The 19,776-nt window shown below is 40.3% G+C and overlaps 1 protein-coding gene across 6 annotated transcripts in view; it reads left to right on the forward strand.

Moving 5' to 3' along the window:
* The first annotated feature begins 14,077 nt into the window (after positions 1-14,077).
* The window catches only part of RAD52 (RAD52 homolog, DNA repair protein), a 37,682-nt gene continuing 31,983 nt past the window's right edge, over positions 14,078-19,776 (forward strand). For 4 of the 6 annotated variants that reach the window (XM_059184445.1, XM_059184447.1, XM_059184449.1 and 1 more), the window contains exons 1-2: positions 14,100-14,212; positions 15,790-15,914. The gene's annotated coding sequence lies outside the window, so the exon portion shown is untranslated. Of the gene's footprint in view, positions 14,213-15,789; positions 15,915-19,776 lie in introns of all 6 variants that reach the window. The other 2 variants (XM_059184451.1, XM_059184446.1) reach the window with 2 other exon arrangements.

The raw sequence follows: 19,776 nt of genomic DNA on the forward strand, positions 1-19,776 counted from the left end.
AGAAGTCCTTCAATCTGTCTTCTAGGATTCATTTATATATATTGTACTATTGAGCACCTACTATGTGCTAGCCTACCATAATTTGGTCAGTAACACATAGCATCAAAGAAAACAGCATCATGGCTCAGCCATGGAATGATACAGGGACAAGAAGCACCAGTCCTCCCCTAACTTTCCTGAATTGCTTTTGTTACATCATGAAATGCCAGTGTTGGAAAGGGACTTTGGAGGACATTTAGTCTGAGACAGTAAATACAGAACAAGAGAAAATTTCTCAGGATACAGATTTTTCGGTAATAAGCGAGGTAATAAAGTTACTCTTGATCACTGACCCTCTAAAACAATGAAACCAAAGGGCAATCCTTTTTGACTATAAAAAACCTTCTCTCAGAGGAGCAATAATTGAGTTAATGGATACAGAACCAGACTTATTCTCTGTAGAAGCTATAAAAATGCAGTAAAAATAATTGTTTTACATTTGTAGAGAGCCCTATAGCTTATAAAGCTCTTTTCAGTAGCAATAATTATGTTTTACATTTGTAAGGAGACTTACAGTTTACAAAGCTCTTTCACTCACAAGATTTTATTTGATGTTTCCCAAAATCATATGAAGTGCATAAGCAGGTATTATCTCCCTTGTAAAAGCAATTCATTTTAACATAATTATGTCAGTCTGTCGCTCTCGCCAGCAAGAACGACACGGAGACACGCGTGGAGGCAAACTTCTTTAATGGCTTCTTTTTATCTTCTTCCCCCTCTGGCGCAGCACAGCACGCAGCTCCCGCCGCCCCGCTCGGGCGCTGCCGCCGCCTAACCCAGAGCCGCGCGCCGCCCCTCGGCGCCCGCCGCCACCGCCGCCGCCGCCTAACCGGAACTGTGCCGCTGCCATGGTCCGGGCTGCGGCCCCATCCGGCCCGCCCGCCCAGCGGCGCGGCCTGGCTCCCGGCGGGCCCGCCCCTCTACAAGTACATTCAAGCATATATACACTGGCAGCTTAGCCCGCCTAGCCAATCACCGCAGTGCTCATGCACCTCCCGCGTGAGTGGACCTAAATGAACAGCCAATCATATTCAGTCCCTTACAGCTCTTATAGTAGGCCTCCTGTACTGGCTCCCGACATCAGTCTTAAAGAAAAGTTGCAGAAGCACAAAGAATTTGCATATACCCTACTCAGATTTTCCAACTGTTGACATTTAACTACATTTGTTCATTTGGTTTTTTTCCTGACCTGTTTGGAAGTTGTGGTCCTTTACCTCTAAATGTTTCAATGTGTATTTTCTAGAAACAAGCATACTCTTTTTAGATTATCACCATGTAACTTTCAAAATCAGGAAATTCACATCAATATAATTCTATTAGCTAGTTTACAGACATTATTCAAATTTTGACAATTGTTCCCTACTGCCATTTATAGAAAAAGGAAATTTGAAATCACAGATTTTATTCAGTTTTCATTGTCTCCTTAGCCTTCAAGTCCTCAGTTTTTCTTTTTTTCTTTTTTTTTTTTTTTTTTTTTTAATTTTTTTTTTTAATTTTTTATTTTTTATAAACATATATTTTTTATATACATATATTTTTATCCCCAGGTCTGTGAATCACCGGATTTACACACTTCACAGCACTCACCAAATCACATACCCTCCCCAATGTCCATAATCCCACCCCCTTCTCCCCTCAGTTTTTCTTATCTTTCATGATCCTGGCATTTTTAGGCATATAGTCCATTTATTTTGTACAATATTCCTCCATCCAAGTTTTTCTGTTTCATTTCCATTTTTTTAGGTGAGGAAGATAAGACTCAAAGTTAGGCAATAAATGAAGATTTCAATATAATTGAATTCAATATAATTTTGACTTCAATATAATATCTTATACCTTCAAAATAATAACTTAATTCACTTATATGTGTATATATAACTCATTTTTGCATTTATTATAATAATCTGTCAAGACAGATGGTCAAACACCAGCTGCTTGACTATTTGCTATTTAAACTGAATCTTTGACTGGGGAGTGGGTTTCAAGGCAGAGAGGGCAAGCCTTTACACTCCCACTCTAATTTCATTAAGACAAAACCACTGCATTTTCTCTGTTGGTTATATCTACAATTTCATTTTTTCAAGAAGGATACTTTTTCTAAGATTTTGAAAAATATTAAATGAGATGACCCTTAAGTTTATTTCAAGTAGTGCTGAATAGAAGAATGGAAGAATAGGTGAGAGAAGCAGAGGTAGAGATCTATACAAGCAAGAGGAAGAAAAAGGAAAAAAAACCCCAAATTACTAAAATCCCTTTAGAAAAAGCAATTTCTAAAAATTCAGCAAACTTTAAAATAATATTCCTAAGATATTGCATTAAGTGCAGTGTCTAGCCTTCTACAGCCTAAGTTCTGATATCAGTTCAGACAGATACTAAATCCTAGTTCACATGCCGCTTCCTCCATGAAGTCTTCCTGCTGATTCTTTAGAAGTAACATCTTCATTCTTCTCAAATTCCATTATCTGGACTTCTTATCATATACCATTTTTAGACTCTATTGTAGTTCTTTCTTTCTTTTTGTTTTTCTTTTTGTTTGTTTTTTGATTTTATTTATTTATTTGACACAGAGAGGGAGAGAGAGCAAGAGAGAGAGCGCACAAGCAGGGGGAATGGTAGGCAGAGGGAGAAGCAGATTCCCTGCTGCACAGGGACCCCGATGAGGACCCTGGGATAATGACCTGAGCTGGAGGCAGGCACTTAACTGAGTGAGCCACCCAGGCACCCCTGTGTTGTAGTTATTTCTGTATGTCTTATTTCTCTACTATATTGTAAGTTCCTTAAGAGTAGGTGCTGTCTTTCATTCTCTTTGTATTCTCTATAGTTCCTTGCATGGCATTTTGCACACAATAAATGTTCAATAAATACTTGTTGCATGAATGCAATACAACCAGTCCCTACATTATTTGGGAAAATAAAACGAAAATACTGTCATATAAAAGAGGCATTCGGGGCACCTGGGTTAAAACCTCTGCCTTTGGCTCAGGTCATGATCTCGAAGTCCTGGGATTGAGCTCTACATCGGGCTCTCTGCTCAGCTTGGAGCCTGCTTCCCCCTCTCTCTCTGCCTACCTCTCTGCCTACTGTGATCTCTGTCAAATAAATAAATAAATAAAATCTTTAAAATAAATAAATAAATAAAAGAGGCATTCGATTTGTTCTTTGTGGTCTTAAAGGATGAATCAAGAGGGCAGAAGTTTGATATAGAAGCACTTTCTTCCAATTAGAGTTGTCCAAAAATAGATTTGCTGACTTGTGAGGTGAGGTTTCTTATCTTGCAGAGTCTCTACCAGTAGAAATAGGATGATTATTGAAGGTATATAGAGTGTAATCTTACTCAGCTCTGAAAGTCTCTTGGTGGCCAGAGCATTAACGCTGAAGCCAGACCACCTGAGTTCAAAGTTGGTCTGAGTCACTTGCTACATGAGTGGTTTTTGGCAAACCACTAAATCTCTGTGACCTAGTTTCTGTGTCTATAAAATGGGGATAATTTCTCTGAGTCTAAGACACAATTGTTTTAACATTTCTGAAATCAGGGTGCTTATTAGAATTACTGTCACCAAGATGGCAGTTGTGGCTTAATTGTCAGTTCATATTGTTCATACTTGAAATGAGCTATATGCAATCTTAGAACACCACATGTATTTAAAAATAGCTTTCAAAAAATTACAGTGTAGGGACGCCTGGGTGGCTCAGTCAGTGAAGCATCAGACTCTTGATTTTGGTCCAAGTCCTGGTCTCAAGGTCATGAGACCCTGCCACCCTGAGAGCCCTGCGACGGGCTCTGTGCTGAGTGTGGGGCCTGCTTGGGATTCTCTCTCTTCGTCCTCAGCCCCACCAAACCCCGTCCCATTTGCGCATACTCTCTCTCTCTCTAAAAAGAAAAGAAAAGAAAAGGAAAAAAAAAAGACAGTATAAACTGACATTGAAACTAAACTTTTTTGTGTATGCAAAAAGGCAAGGAAACAGAGCAATAGGTGTTAATTTCAGATTAGTGAACAGGTATGTATCATTAATTGGAAGTTTTTTCTTTTCTTTCTTAATGGTAAATAAAATATTGGTGAGTCTTAAACGTGACAACATCTTAGATCCCGTGAATCTGATATCTCATTGGTTATCTCATGAAGTCATTATAAAGATTGTAAGATTAAACATGTTAAATCACGGGACGCCTGGGTGGCTCAGTGGGTTAAAGCCTCTGCCTTCCGCTCAGGTCATGGTCCTGGGGTCCTGGGATCGAGCTCCACATCAGCTCTCTGCTCAGCAGGGAGCCTGCTTCCAAATCTTTCTCTGCCTGCCTCTCTGCCCACTTGGGATCTCTGTCTGTCAAGTAAATAAATGGAATCTTTTTTTTTTTTTTTTTTTAAAGATTTTATTTATTTGACAGAGAGAGATTACAAGTAGGCAGAGAGGCAGGCAGAGAGGCAGGCAGAGGAGAGAGGAGGAAGCAGGCTCCCTGCTGAGCAGAGAGCCCGATGCGGGACTCGATCCCAGGACCCTGAGATCATGACCTGAGCTGAAGGCAGCGGCTTAACCCACTGAGCCACCCAGGCACCCCAATAAATGGAATCTTTAAAAAAAAAAACAAAACATGTTAAATCACATAAACTGCTTAGAACAGGGCCTGGCACAAAGCACCATGTAAGTTCTCTTGTTATTACATTTTTATGTAAGGAAATAGTCAAGAGTTGCTCTCCCTAATCCAGCTTCTGATGGAGTGGCATAAACAGTAAAGTCATGGGGACCGCAAAAGGAAAACTAGGGGTTTCTCCAAGGTGAAAACATAGTCTTGGAAACTAGGAATTAATGCCATCAAAGTAGAGGAAAGCCTCTGATAATACAGTAAGTTCTTTGAGAGCCAGAGTCTTTAAACTTTTCTCAGTAAGAAGGAATGCAAATGAAGACTCCAAACGAAGGCGAGGTTGTGTTGGTAGCACTGGCCTTCTTTCTCTTTCATGCCCAACAGGCTCTATGCTGACCCACGTTTCCATTCTGCCACTTCACAGTCTGCCAAGAGGTCCACCATTTTGAAGATAAATCCCTTATCAAAGGCTTACTTCATCGTTTTTAAAGATTAATTAATTTATTTTAGAGAGAGACTGCAAGCAAGGAGGAAGGGCAGAGGGAGTGGGAGAGAGAATCTCGAGCAGCCTCACTGCTGTGCTGGGACCTGGGGCTTGGCCCCACCACCTTGAGATCGTGACCTGAACTGAAATCAAGAGGCGGGCCTTAACCCACTGAACCATCCCAGCGCCCCTAGACTCACTTCATTTTCAACACTTAGTGATACTACAGTGACAGGAAGAGCGAGCCCTGCATCTCCAAACTTCCTTGCCTGCCACTGCCTCAAGACCCTTGAAAATAGTTTCTCCCCCAGAGATTAGTAGGGAAAAGGTACTTTTCATTGAGGCAGGGTAGTTCTGATCCCAGCTGGCTCCAGGTCGGAAACGGATTGTTTGGATTTTGAGCCCAAGGTAGGCTTTGTGGAATGAAAATGATTGAAAGAATGCAGAATGGAGATTTCCACATGACAACTGATGGCGTGAGGGCTCAAAGCCTCTTCTTGTTAAGGAACAGGGAGGAGAATGTACGGGAAATGAAGGTTAATTCAGGTCCTGCTGTCCTGTTAAACCCTTCCCAGGGTCCCAGCTGCTGTTTTTCAACAAACAGCCGGTCATCTCTTAAAGTTTTGCTGCTGTTTCTCTGGGGTTAGGTTCACCTCTGCATCCCTTCAGTAGAGTAGGGTCACGCAAGGGGGAAGGCGGGGGTGGGGGGTAGCAGGGGAAGTATTTGTGGGACTAGAGACGTTCTTCCTTCTCTCTTACTCCAGGATACCCGTGGGCTCCAGAAATGAAGAATCTGTGAGCTCTGAAAATACATCAGATTGGTGTTTAGTCTATTTCACATCCCTCCTTTCAGTTCTCCTTACACCCCGGTGACAACTCAGGTAGGAAAGACAGATTTTTAGTATGCCTGGTTTAAGTGTGTGCAGAGTCACAGAAACAGCGGTACGGGGAGGAGAGTGGACCACGGAGCTCACAGCGGGGTGCCCTAAGGTTAGAAGAAGTAACCTCCTTGTTACCAGGTATGAGTCAACCCCTCCTGTCTACCTCAAAGAATTATGCTTGGGGGAGGGGTTTAAAAATAAATAAAAAGAATTATGCTCAGGATAACGTAGAATTTTTATGAAAAATCCCAGGGGCTCCTGGGTGGCTCAGTCAGTTAAGCATCTGACTTTGGCTCAGGGCATGATCTCATGGTCCTTGGATCGAGTCCCCGCCCCCTATCCAGCTCCCTGCTGAGAGGGGAGCATGCTTTTCCCGCTCCCTCTGCTTGCTACTCCCCCTGCTTGGGCTCTCTCTCTCTGTCAAATAAATGAATAAAATAAAATAAATCTTAAAAAAATAAAATCCTGGGGCATGTTAGAAGGAGCTTGTTTGATAAACACCAGGTATATTAATTCATTAGTTAATTAATTAATTAAAAGTAGGCTCTGTGGCCAATGTGGGGCTTAAACTCAGGACCGCGAGATCAAGGGTCGCATCCTCTATGGACTGAGCCAGCCAGGGCCCCAACAGCAGGGGTTTTAATATGAATAACTTGGTTGTGGTGAGGCGAATTGAGGAAGTATCAGAATGCCAATCGGCAGCGCAATTGTGTAGCTGGGATGGAAGGCATAGACGGAAAGAAACAAAGAATGCCTCGGCTGCCATTCAGGCAACACTTTATTTCTGTTTGCTGGGGCTGGGGAAACAAATGTGCACATTTATTTAAAAAAAAAAAAAAGATAAAATCACTTATATTCCCATTGCCCAGAAAAATCCGTTGTTTTTTTTGGTCTTTTTAAGAAAATGAATACATCTATAATATATACGATCCAAAATTAGTATCACATTGCATTTACAGTATTTTAAAATATTTTGTTTGGAAATAATTCCAAACTTAACAGAAAGTTGCAAAAGTAAAAAGAACACACAGAATACCTGTCCACCCTTTACCCAGATATGGTTTCTTGTTAACATTTTACTCCATCTGCCTTGTCATTTGTTTTCTTTATCATCTGTCTGTATCTATCATCTATATCAATAAAAAGTGTAAAGGTGAGTTACTTACATCATGGCTCTATCACCCCTGAATACTTCTGTGTGTATTTCCCAAGACTAAGGAATTTTCTCCTCCATAACCACAGTTGTCAGCTTTATGAATTTATAAATTTACATTAATTTAAGAATTTCATCTAATCTACCAATCATATTCCAGTGTTACTGACTGAGCCAAAAATGTCCTAACATTTTCCCCATCCAGCACGGTCTAGGGTCAGGCATTACACATAGTTGTCAAATATCTTTAGCCTCCTTTTTTCTGGAACATTTTCATAGTCTTTATCTTTTCTGACATTTACATTTTGAAGAATGCAGTGCCTCATGCCCCAGCCCCTAACAGATACACTTTTTCTTGTAATTGAACCCTCTTCATTTTGTTTGTCTGATGTTGCTTTGTGATTAGATCGAGGTCACACATTCTCTCAGGAATACCGCACAGGTGATGCTGCGTCTTTCTCAGGATGTCACATTTGGAGGCTGGCTATCCTTCCTTGGTAATGTTAATTTTGATCACCTACTCAAGGTTTGCCCAATTTCTCCACTATACTCTTACTGTTTTTTTCCCTCCTTTGCAACTTATTAGTTTATGGGGAGACAATTTCTGATCATGCAAATAGTCTACTCCTCATGAAAATTTCCCCTTAAATTTACTACCCATTGATGATGCTTGCCTGCTGATGATGCTTGATGGTTGCCAAATGATCATTTTCCAAGGCTGGCATTTCCTCGACATCTGTCAGTTAGCCTTTGTCACTCTGCTAAAACACGAGACCTCCCTTTTATTATTGTTTTTTAATTCAGAAGGACTCATTAATTATTCTCAGTTCAATTTTTCCACATGTTAGAAAAGCCACGTTATCTTATCACATTCCCCCTGTACACATCCTCCCCCCCCCCCCCCCCCCCCGTATACATTCCATCTGGGGCTTGTCATTCTTCTCTCCACTCTGCACTGATAGGCCTGTGGCCTGCTGCATAGCTGCCTTCCAGAGATTTTTACTTCTTACCATCTGAGAAATTTCAGGCCTTTTTTCTGTGTTGGATCTTGTTTCCTAATTCCTGTGCTTTCTTCCTTCCTCATTTTATTTTTGTTTTTAAAGTAGGTTCTATCCCAATGCGGAGCTTGAAGTCATGACCCAAAGATCAAAACCTGAGCTGAGACCAACAGTCAGAAGCTCAACTGCCTGAGCCACTCAGGCGTCCCCTCTTCCTAAGTTTTGTTTTACATTTTGACACATTCTTACCTTTTTTTTTTTTTTTTTAAGATTTTATTTATTTATTTGACAGCGAGAGACTGAACACAAGCAGGGGGAGTCGGAAAGGGAGAAGCAGGCTTCCCACTGAGCGGGGAGCCTGATGCAGGGCTGGATCCCAGGACCTTAGGATCATGACCTGAGCCAAAGGTAGACACTTAACCAACTGACCCACCCAGGTGCCCCACATTCTTACCTTTTAAAAAAAGTTGGGCAACCAGTGAATTTTTTTTCTGAGAACATGTCTGTCTAGAAATATTGTTACTTTTACTCTCCCTTTATTGATAGTTTGGATATTTAATTCTGGGCTGGAAATTATTTTTCCCTCAGAATTTTGAAGGCGTCTCTCTAGTGTCATTTAGCTTCTATTGCTGTGCTAGGGAAGACCAAGGCCATTCTGATTCCTGATTCTTTTGATGTAACTGGATACTTTGTTTATAATGATACTTTTTTGGTATTCACTTTGGATATTTTCATTTAAGAGATTTCCTCCATCTATAATGATCTAAAATTTCTCAGCATAGCTTTTAATTAATCATGCAGAGCTCTACTGTGGGTTCCTTCAATATGAAGATCTATAGACACATAGACATCTTTTCAGTTCTGAAAACTTCTTTTGTGTTTTTTTCTTTGTTAATTTCTTCCTTGTGTTTTGTTATTCTCTTTTTCCAGAAAGCTATTTGTCAGATACTGGATTTCCTTGACTGACACTTTAATTTTCTTATTATTTCTCTTTTATTACCCATTGTTTGGATCAACTGTCTGGGAGATTTCCTTGACTTTCTCTTCCAAACCTATCAGCGAGATGTTCACATTAGCTATCATATTTTTAATTTCTAAAAGCTTTTTTTAAAGGTTTTTTTCTTAGAACACACTATCCTATTCATGAATAGACTATAATATCTTGTTATCTGAGAAAATTATTTGTTTTCTTTTTTTAAAGATTTTATTTATTTATTCATTTGTCAGAAAGAAAGAGAGAGAGAGAGAGAGCACACAAGCAGGCAGAAAGGCAGAGAGAGAAGCAGACTCCCTGCTGAGCAAGGAGCCTGGTGTGGGACTCGACCCCAAGACCCTGGGATCATGACCCAAGCTGAAGGCAGGGGCTTAAACCACGGAGCCACCCAAGCGTCCCATTGTTTTCTTGAAAAAAAAAAAAAAAAAAAAAAAAAAAAGTTTTTCCATTCACCTTGTCTCTTGGTTTTACTTTTTCATTTTTTTAAAAATTTTATGTCAAAGATATTCCTTGGTTCCTTTATTGCCCTCACACTTAAGAATGAACTATTAATCAGTTCATTGGAGACCTTGACAGTATGGAAGCTCTTTGATTTACTTTATTGTAGGCAAGTTTTTAAAGACCGATTTTATTCTAATTAAAAAAAATGTTTAGCGGCACCTGGAAGGCTCAGTTGTTAAGCATCCGCCTTTGGCTCAGGTCCTGATCTCAGGGTCCTGGGATTGAGCCCTGTGTCTGGCTTCCTGCTCAGCGGGAAGCCTACTTTTCCCTCTCCTCCTGCTGTTCCCCTTACTGTCCTCTCGCTCTCTCTTTCTCTGTCAAATAAAAAATTAAATCTTAAAAAAAAATAAAACTGTTTAATTGTGGTAAAATACACATAAAATTTACCAGCTTAACCATTTTTAAGTGTATAGCTCAGTAGTATTAATATATGCACATTGTTGTGCAACCAATCTCTAGAACTCTTTTCCTCTTGCAAAACTGAAATTCAATGTCCATTAAATAACAACTCTCTATTTCCTGTTTCCCTTAACCCCTGATAATACTCTTAATACTTTTCATCTTTATTAATTTGACTACTTTAGGTATCTCCCATAAGCAGAATTGTACAGTGTTTGTTTTTTTGTTACAGGCTTAATTCACTTAGCATAATGTCTTTAAATTTCATCATATTGTACCAGGTGTCAGAATTTATTTCCTTTTTAAGGATAAATCATATTCCATTGTATGTATTTACCACATTTTGCTTATCCACTTATCTGTTAATGGACATTGGGGTGCTTTCTCCTTTTGGCTATCATGCATAATGTTGCTATGAACATGGGTATATAAATATCTCTTTAAGGGGCACCTGGGTGGCTCAGTTGTTAAGCATCTGCCTTAGGCTCAGGTCATGATCCCAGGATCCTGGGATCAAGCCCCACACTGGGCTCCCTGCTCAGTGGGAAACCTGCTTCTCCTTCTCCCATTCCCCTGCTTGTGTTCCTGCCCTCGCTCGCTCTATCAAATAAATAAATGAAATCTTAAACAAATATATCTCTTTAAGACTATGCTTTCAATTCTTTTGAGCATATACCTGGAAGGAAAATTGCTGGATTAAATGGTAATTCCATTTTTAATTTTTTGAAGAACCATTAAGTGGTTTTCCATAGTGTTTGCCCCATTTTACATTCCTACCAATAGGGCTCAAAGGTTCTAATTTTTCTACATCTGCATCAAGATTCTAAAGTTACTATTAGCCATCCTAATGGGTATAGGCAAGCTATTTTATGTGTATAATTTTGGACCCTGCTTTTTCCACAGAAAAAGATCTTGGACAATTTTTGCATGTCAATGGACATTTAAACATGATTTTTAATGGCCATATTATTATTATTTTTTAAGGATTTTATTTACTTATTTGAGAGAGAGAGAGAGAACATGAGTGGGATAGGGGCAAAGGGGCAGAGAGAGAGAGGTAGCGGAAGAAGGAGAAGCAGTCTACTTACTAAGCAGGGAGCCCAGTGTGGGGCTTCATCCCAGAACCCAGGGATCATGATCTGAGCTGAAGGCAAGAGCTTAACTAGCTGAGCCACCCAGGTGGCTTAATAGATTCCCTAATGTGGTATTTTAATTTGTTTCCAGTACTTTTTAGGTTTGAAATCTTTGTGTGTACATCCCTGATATTTTCTTTAGCTGATAAGGTCCTAGAGGTTGAATTCCTGGGTCAAAGCCTATATATATATAGGAGATATATATATAGGAGATATATATATATATATATATATATATATATATATATATGATATATATATATACATATTTATATACTTTTTTTTAGATTTTACTAAAAATCTAAGATTTTTAGTAAAAAATAAGATTTTACTTATTTCTTAGAGAGAGAACAAGCCAAGGGAAGAGGTGGAGGGAGAGGGAGAAGAAGGCTTCCTTCCCAGCGGAGAGTTGGATGTGGGACTTAATCCCAGGGATCTGGGATCATGACCTTAGTAGAAGACAGACTATCAACCAACTGAGCCACTCAGGCATCCCTGAAGCATATGTAATTTTAATATATATTGTCAGATTTCTTTCCTAAAAGATTGCATCAGTTTATATTCCTACTAGCAGTGTAAGAGTATCATCTGCACTGAATATTATCAGACAATATTAATTATTATTATTTTTTAAAGATTTTATTTATTTATTTGAGAGAGATCACAAGTAGGCAGAGAGCTAGGCGGGGGGTTGGGAGGGAGCAGGCTCCCTGCTGAGCAGAGAGCCCAATGCGGGGCTCCATCCCAGGACCCTGAGATCATGACCTGAGCTGAAGGAAGAGGCTTAACCCACTGAGCCACCCAGGTGCCCCAACATGGGACTTTAATTTATGACCCTGAGATCAAGAGCCCCATGCTTCACCAATTGAGCCAGTCAGGCATCCTTCAGACATTATTTTAACGTATGATCATAAATACAAGGTCAGCAAGAATATACATAACTGACAACAATGGTTAAATCTGAGAATAAAACTGGTTCTGATGTATGAGTGGTCAAATAAAATGTTTTTACTTTTTTTTTTTTTTAAAAGATTTTATTTATTCACTTGACAGAGAGAGATTACATGTAGGCAGAGAGGCAGGCAGAGAGAGAGAGGAGGAAGCAGGCTCCCAGCTGAGCAGAGAGCCCGATGCGGGACTCGATCCCAGAACTCTGGGATCATGACCTGAGCCGAAGGCAGCGGCTCAACCCACTGAGCCACCCAGGTGCCCCAAAATGTTTTTACTTTTATTGTGTGTATTTTTCAATAAGAATGTGATCATGTAGTATTTATGTAAATTATTTTAATTTCCTAAATTAACACAGAAGTGAGTGAAACGACACACTTATTTTAATATGCGTATTTTTTACTTTTATTAAAATTAAAACTTTTTTCATATTTATTGTATTATCCTTTTGTGAAATATCTACTCATACCATTGGTCTGTTATTCTTGTTAGAACTTTTTATACACAAGCTCTCTCTACCATTCATGATTCTCCCCCTTTTTCATGTTTACTTCTGAAGTTTACTTTATTTTCAACTTCCAGAAGTTTAAAGTTTTATGTAGATAGTTACATTTTGTCCCTCTTTTACATTATGATTTATGTCTCATTTTTATACTTAGAAAGTCCTCCATTCTGAGGGATACTCATCTGTGTATCTTTTATTTTGTTTTATGTGTACCTTTGTTTATCATTTCACTCTTTTTTTTTTAAGATTTTATTTATTTATTTGACAGAGATTACAAGTAAGCAGAGAGGCATTCAGAGAGAGGAGGAAGCAGGCTCCCTGCTGAGCAGAGAGCCCGATGATGTGGGGCTCACTCCCAGGACCCTGGGATCATGACCAGAGCCAAAGGCAGAGGCTTTAACCCACTGAGCCACCTAGGCGCCCCTACCATTTCACTCTTGAATAAAACTGTAATTTATTTTAGTGTATGTTTTGATAAGGAATCAACCCAAACGGTTAATTAATCATCCCAACACCATTTTAAAAGTAAACCATTCCTTTCTTGGTTGATTTGAAATGCTACCTTTACCAAACAAATTGTTCATGCTTTGTATCTGATTTAGGCTTTTTACTCAGCTTCCGACGGTGTTACTGGGAAGAGTGAGTTAGTCATCCAGGAAATGACTTGTTCTGGAGTATTGCTGCTCAGATAATGAACGGTCTGGTTAAAGGGATGTATTGAAACAACCAATTTGGAAACGTAAGAGAATGATTTTGTTGGAGTCCTTAGTACTTAAGAGGGGCTGTGATGACTAAACATTTTAATCTTGTTTTTGAACACTGCTAATAGGGTGTGCAGTCATCACCCAGTTGCAAGGCACAGTTCCAAGGGCCATTCTAAAGAACTCCCTTCCTACATGCCGCCACACTCTCATTTCCCTCCGGTCCCAGCTAATTTAAGAAGCCATCAGGTGTGTGTTTGTGTGCGCGTGCGGCAGTAGCGGGAGAGGAAGAGGGCTTAATGAGCAAATGTGTCCACCCTACCTCGGTTTGCTGAGCCTGCCTGAGGTGGAATCTGTAAAGGACTGTGATGACCATTCTAAAGAAGACTTAAAATCCTGTTTTTCTTTTCCTGCAGTATCCCTCGCGTGCACGGACGGATCCGAGAAGTTCCTACCCACCCCATCGCTTCATTCTATCTGGGGATTGGGTTTGTGAGATCTCTCGGTAAGGCGCCGAAATGCTCCTCGTTAGCTTACCGAGTCCGCCAGGGGGCAGCAGAGACCTGGCGGCAGCAAAAGTAAAGGGAGTTTGGGGGAGATGGAGGCAGTAGGAGTGACTCAGAGAAATTGGCCTTGGCACGTCGTAGTCAGCGTCGCGCTGCCAGGTTGCTCTACGGCTTTCGGCAGATTGCCTTGCGGCTCGTCTCCCTTGACTTAATTTTTAGCTCCTCCTCCTGTCCTCCCAGCCCGCCCCGGTCTCGTACTCGATTTGGACCTTCTTCCCAGAGTTCTCTTGCAGTTCTTTCCCAGGCTCCTCTGCGCGGCTCTATCTAAACTCCCTTCTTGCATTTAGCCTAGACCGAGCTCCTTGCGTGCACCGCGCGCTGCCTGAGGCGCGTAAGTGGAGAGGAAGGGAGGGAGGACGGTCCAATTGGGGTGGTTCCGGCCCGGGGTTGTGGAGCGTGGGCGGCGCAGATTCTGAGTAGATCGATTGGGGAGGCGGTTGAGGTCGTCCTGAGGGCTCCAGCAGCGTGGTCCTGAGACCGGGGCCTGTACTAGTTAGAACAGTAGGAGTTCAGGGTCAGGGCTTAACTGAGAGTTTGGTTAGGAGGGACAGGGGTTCAGGAGACTTGGACCAACACCCCGAGACCCCACGACGGGGTGCAGGCGGCGTATTGTTAATTGTGGCGGTCCCATGCACGGGCGTGAGACCTCCCCAATGCTGCCTGTTGACAGGAGTGAAGGGTGCCGAAGTTTGTGTCCATAGCTAGGCGGGGTCCAGAGGAGTGGCCGCAGTTGGGAAGGAATTACTCATCTAAAGGAATCTGACATTGGTGTTTTGCCGCATAGTTAGCCTTCTTAGGCTTTTTTTTTTTTTTAATTGAGATGCAATTCATATACGATTAAATTCATCCATTTAAACAGTTCCGTGGGCTTAGTATATTCACAAGGTTGTGCAACCATCACCATTATCTAGTCCCATAACATTTTTATCACCCTGAACAGAAACCCACAACTCCTTAGCAGGCACTTCTCATTTGCCCCCATCCCCACCCCGCTAATCTGTTTTTTGCCTCTGAATTTGCCAATTCTAGATATTTCGCATAAATGGAATCCTACAGTTTTTGTGTGTTGGGCACATTTTCACCAAGCGTAACGTTTTCAAGGTTCATGCCTATTGAAGCATTGTCAATACTTCACTCCTTTTTATGGCTGAATAATATTAATAATCCCTTGTACGGATATACCACATTTTGTTTCTACATTAGTTGATGAACATTTGGGTTGTTTCTACTTTCGGCTTCCTAGACCTATTAAGGTCTATTCCTCCACAGAACTCACAGTCTGAGGCACGTTTTTAAATGTAATTCTCCTAAGCCAGCGTTTAACTCTGGGACTGGCTCAGGTATTTTAGTGGCCTCAGGTCTGGTATCTTTTAGGGAAAGTTATCTTTTAAAGTCCTCTCTTAAACCGCTAATTGTAGTGGTAACTAGCAGAGAAATATTTGTGTTGCTGCATGATGTGTGCCATGATCTTGTGATACAAACTGGGTGTAGGTGGATGAGTGAATGAAAAAGGTAGCTGATAGAACTATGGGAGACCGGTTTTATCTCAAAACCAAACAAAAAAAACCTGTAGTTGATCCTCATTATTCATAGACTCTTTTTTTTTTTTTTCAGAGATTTTATTCATTTATTTGACAGAGATCACAAGTAGGCAGAGAGGCAGGCAGAGACAGAGGGGGAAGCAGGCTCCCCACCGAGCAGAGAGTGTGATGTGGGGATCGATCCCAGGATCCTGACCTAAGCCGAATGTAGAGGCTTAACCCGCTGAGCCACCCAGGTGCCCCTATTCATAGAGTCTTTATTTGGGACGTACCTACCCATAAATTTTTGTAACCCCTAAATCAACACTCATAGTGTTTTGAGATATATTTAGTGTCACATTTTTCTCATTTTTGTACTTTTTGTTAGTGATTTCGCAGTTTGGAATGGCTTCCAAGCATGTGGCCGAAGTGCTGTCTAGCATTACAAGTCCAAGAAGGCTGTGATGTCTCTTACAGAGAAAAGAAAGCTTCTTTTAGATAAGTATTGTTCAGGTATGAGTTACATGCTTCTGGCTGTGAGGTCAGTATTAGTAAGTTAATATATATTGAGTGAGGTATCTTTCAGTAGAAACACACATAAAACAAGATTCTATATTGACTAGTTTAAGAAAATGTGACCAGAGGCTTACAAGGACCTAACCCTGTGTTTCTCCTCGGAGCAAATGGTTCAGTATTTGATAATTCAGTGTTCACGATGACTTCATAGAACTACCATGAATGAGAATTGACTGTATAACCAATGTAATTATTCAAGGACAGAAAGCCTAGTGTGGATATTCTTCTATCTCTATAACTTCTAACATTTTTCCACTCAAGGCATTCGTTTTTAATACCATACTGGCAGTTTTAAAGTGAAGAGAAGCTAAAATAAAAGTAAAATGCTCTAGTGCTGGGTCAGGACTATGTTAAGTGCTGGAGATTCAGTAATTAGTATATGGCCTTTCTGTTCTTGAATGCCTGAGTGTGGATTAGAGTGTAGTATGTGCCTTTTTTTTGGAATGTGTGTTTTGATGTATGTCTAAAATGCTAGAGAACATAGGATTGATTCTGTTTAGAGTGTAACCTGCATAAGGCTTCAAAGAGAAGATGACATTTGAAGTTTCACAAAATGTTACAGCAGCATGTACATACCTGAAAATAAAAGAAAAAAAACTTGGTCTCTAATCCTGCTGTTCTTTATCCTTGCAATCAGATCCTTGCTGTCACTGAGTTGCCAGTTCTGCCCCCTGTAATACATATCCAGAGTCCATTCTTTCTTCACATGGCCATGATCTTCCTTTATCAGTTTCTCTCTGGACTGTTGGAACAGATTCCTAACTTATCCCTCCCTCATTCACTGTTGACAAAGAGCCTTCTGATGACTGAATATAATCTCATCATTCTCAGCTTAAAATTTCCATTGCTGTCCCAAGGTTTATAAACTAATGTTTCAAACTTTTTAAGGTGACTAATATTACCCTCTATGCCCTGCCTATCTTGTCTTTTTTTTTTTAAGATTTTTTTTTAATTTCATGGAGAGGAGGGGGAGTGGTAGAGAGAGAAGCAGGCAATCCACTGAGCAGAGAGCCTGATGCTGGGGTATGTCCCAGTACCCTGGGATCATGACCTGAGCCGAAGGCAGACGCTTAGACAACTGAGCCACCAAGGTGCCCCCTGTCCTTTCTTTAATACATATGAGAAAAGGTCCGACAAAAGAGGAAAATTTCCTTATGTAACATGCCTCATTCCTTATTCCTTCCTTCTTCTCTCCACTTATAATTAGAAATGCTTTTAGGTGAGAAGGAAGTAGATCAGAATAAAAACATTTTTACAAATCTCATTGACCTTCTTAATATATCTCAAAATCATCCATTTCTCGCTCATAGACCCTGTCCTGGTTCAATCTCTTTACCTTTCCATCCCACACATCTTTTTTCTTTTCTTTCTTTCTTTTTTTTTTTTTTTGAGAGGGTGGTGGAAGGGCAAGGGAGATGGGAGAGAGAGAATCTTAAGCAGGCTCCATACCCAGCGCAGAGCCCAATGTGGATCCCAGCGTGGGGCTCAGTCTCACAACCCTGAGATGGTGGCCTGAGCCAAGATCAAGAGTCGGAGCTTAACTGACTGAGCTACCCAGGTGTCTCCATCCCACAAATCTTTTCTTGGTTATATGATTTTATTTCTCTAAGACAATACCTATCAGAATAATTCTTGGGTCATATGGCAGATGCATGTTTAATTTCTAAAGAAATTATCAGTTTAATTTCCAAAATTATAAAACATAATTCTTCTAGAAGAAAATCTAAAAGGATAGCTTCATGACACATCTGAGGGTGTGCAGAGCTTTCTTAGACAAGAAAATACCCACTTAAAATACCCACTTTCTTAGACAAGCAATACCCACTTAAAAAATGTGATAACAACAAATTCAAAACTTCTCATCAAAGACAACTCTAAGAAAATGAATAGGCAATCACCAAGACACCTACCTAACAAAAGACTGACCTCCAGAATATAAAAAGAGCCATTAGGGTTCAAGGCCTGGGGATAATCCTCTGTGGCCTGCTGTTCTACCCTCTGAACCCAAGTCATTAGTCTTTTTTCATGGAGGGTAACGTGCTTACAGCTGAATAGTTTTTTCATTCTTTTTCCAGCCAGCTGTGTATGAGAATTCTAGTTGTTTCACTTCCTTGCCAACTTTTGGCGCTGTAGTTTTTATTTTTAGCCATTCTGGAGGGTATGGAGGGGTATGTCATTATGGTTTTAATTTTAGTCCTTGATTACTAATGATTTTGGAACACTTTCCTAGGCTTGTTCACATTTGTGTATCTTCCTCTAAGTACTTGCTCAGATTTTTGACCACTTAAAGTTGGGTTATTTGTCTCTATTATTGAGTTGCAGGAGTTATATCTTTTTTATGTTCTAGATATCAGTCTTTTGTGGTTGCCTAATCATTTTCAGAGTGCTCTTTGGTAAGCAAAGTATTACATTTTGGTTTAGTCATATTTATCATTTTTTTTTAATTGTTACTACTTTCTGGGTCTTGTCTAAGAAATTTTGACTACCTTTAGGATGTGAAGATACAGTTCTATATTTTCTTCTAGAAATTTTATCATTGTAGCTTTTATATTTAGGCCTATGACCCATTTCTATTCTTTGTGAATTGTGTGAAAAATATTTTGTGGAAAATATAAAATTTTTTCTCCATATGGAGATCCAGTTATCCCACCACCATTTGTTGAAAATGTCATTGCATTACATTTGTACCTTAGCAATTCAGATTGCCATTCAGATGACTGTATAAATGGTGGTTGGTTTCTGGGCTTTTTTTGTGTGTTCTACTGATTTTTTGTTTTAATTTAAGATTTATTTGTTTATTTTAGAGAGAGAGTGTGTGCAAGAGTAGGGGGACGGGCAGAGGGAAAGGGAGAGAATCTCTAGCAGACTCCCCGTTGAGCATGGAGCTCAAGGCAGGGCTTGATCCCACAACCCAGAGACCTTGACCCTGAGACCATGACCTGAGCCAAAAACCAACTGAGCCGCCCAGGCACCCCACGACTGATCAATTCTTATGTCAGTTTTAATTACTTCTCTTTTAATTATTGTAGCTTTATAGTGAGCCATGAGTTTGACTGTGTGACATCAACTTTGTTGATGGTCTTTCAACTTTGTTGTTTTTCAAGATTGATTTGGACAGTCTAGTTCCTTTGCATTTTCCATATAAATATTAGAACCATTTTATCAATGTCTATAAAAAAGTCTTTTAGGGGGCACCTGGGTGGCTCAGTGGGTTAAAACCTCTGCCTTTGGCTCGGGTCATGATCCTGGGGTCTGGGATCGAGCCCCACATCGGGGTCTCTGCTCCAAGGGGAGCCTGCTTTCTCCTCTCTCTGCCTGCCTCTCTGCCTGCTTGTGATCTCTGTCTGTCAAATAAATAAATAAAATCTTTAAAAAAAAAAAGTCTTTTAGGATTATGACTGGGGTGACATTTAATCTTTAGGTCAACTTGGGAAAAATTAACATCTTAATGGTATTGATTATCGAAACCTATGAACATGATATATCTCCCTTTGCGGTCTTTTTCTTTTCTTTTCTTTTTTAAAGATTTTATTTATTTATTTGACAGAGATCACAAGTAGGCAGAGAGACAGGCAGAGAGAGAGAGGGGGAAGCAGTCTCCCTGAAGAACAGAGAGCCCTATGTGGGGATTGATCCCAGGACCCTGGGAGCTTTAACCCCCTGAGCCACCCAGGTGCCCCCTTTTTGCTAGGTCTTTATTTCTTTAAGACTGTTTGTAGTTTTTTTTTTTAAAACAATTTTTTATTTTTTTATTGACATATAGTGTATTATTAGCCTTAGGGGTACAGGTCTGTGAATT

This window comes from Mustela lutreola, chromosome 8 (genome assembly GCF_030435805.1).
Source record: "Mustela lutreola isolate mMusLut2 chromosome 8, mMusLut2.pri, whole genome shotgun sequence".
NCBI lineage: Eukaryota > Metazoa > Chordata > Mammalia > Carnivora > Mustelidae > Mustela > Mustela lutreola.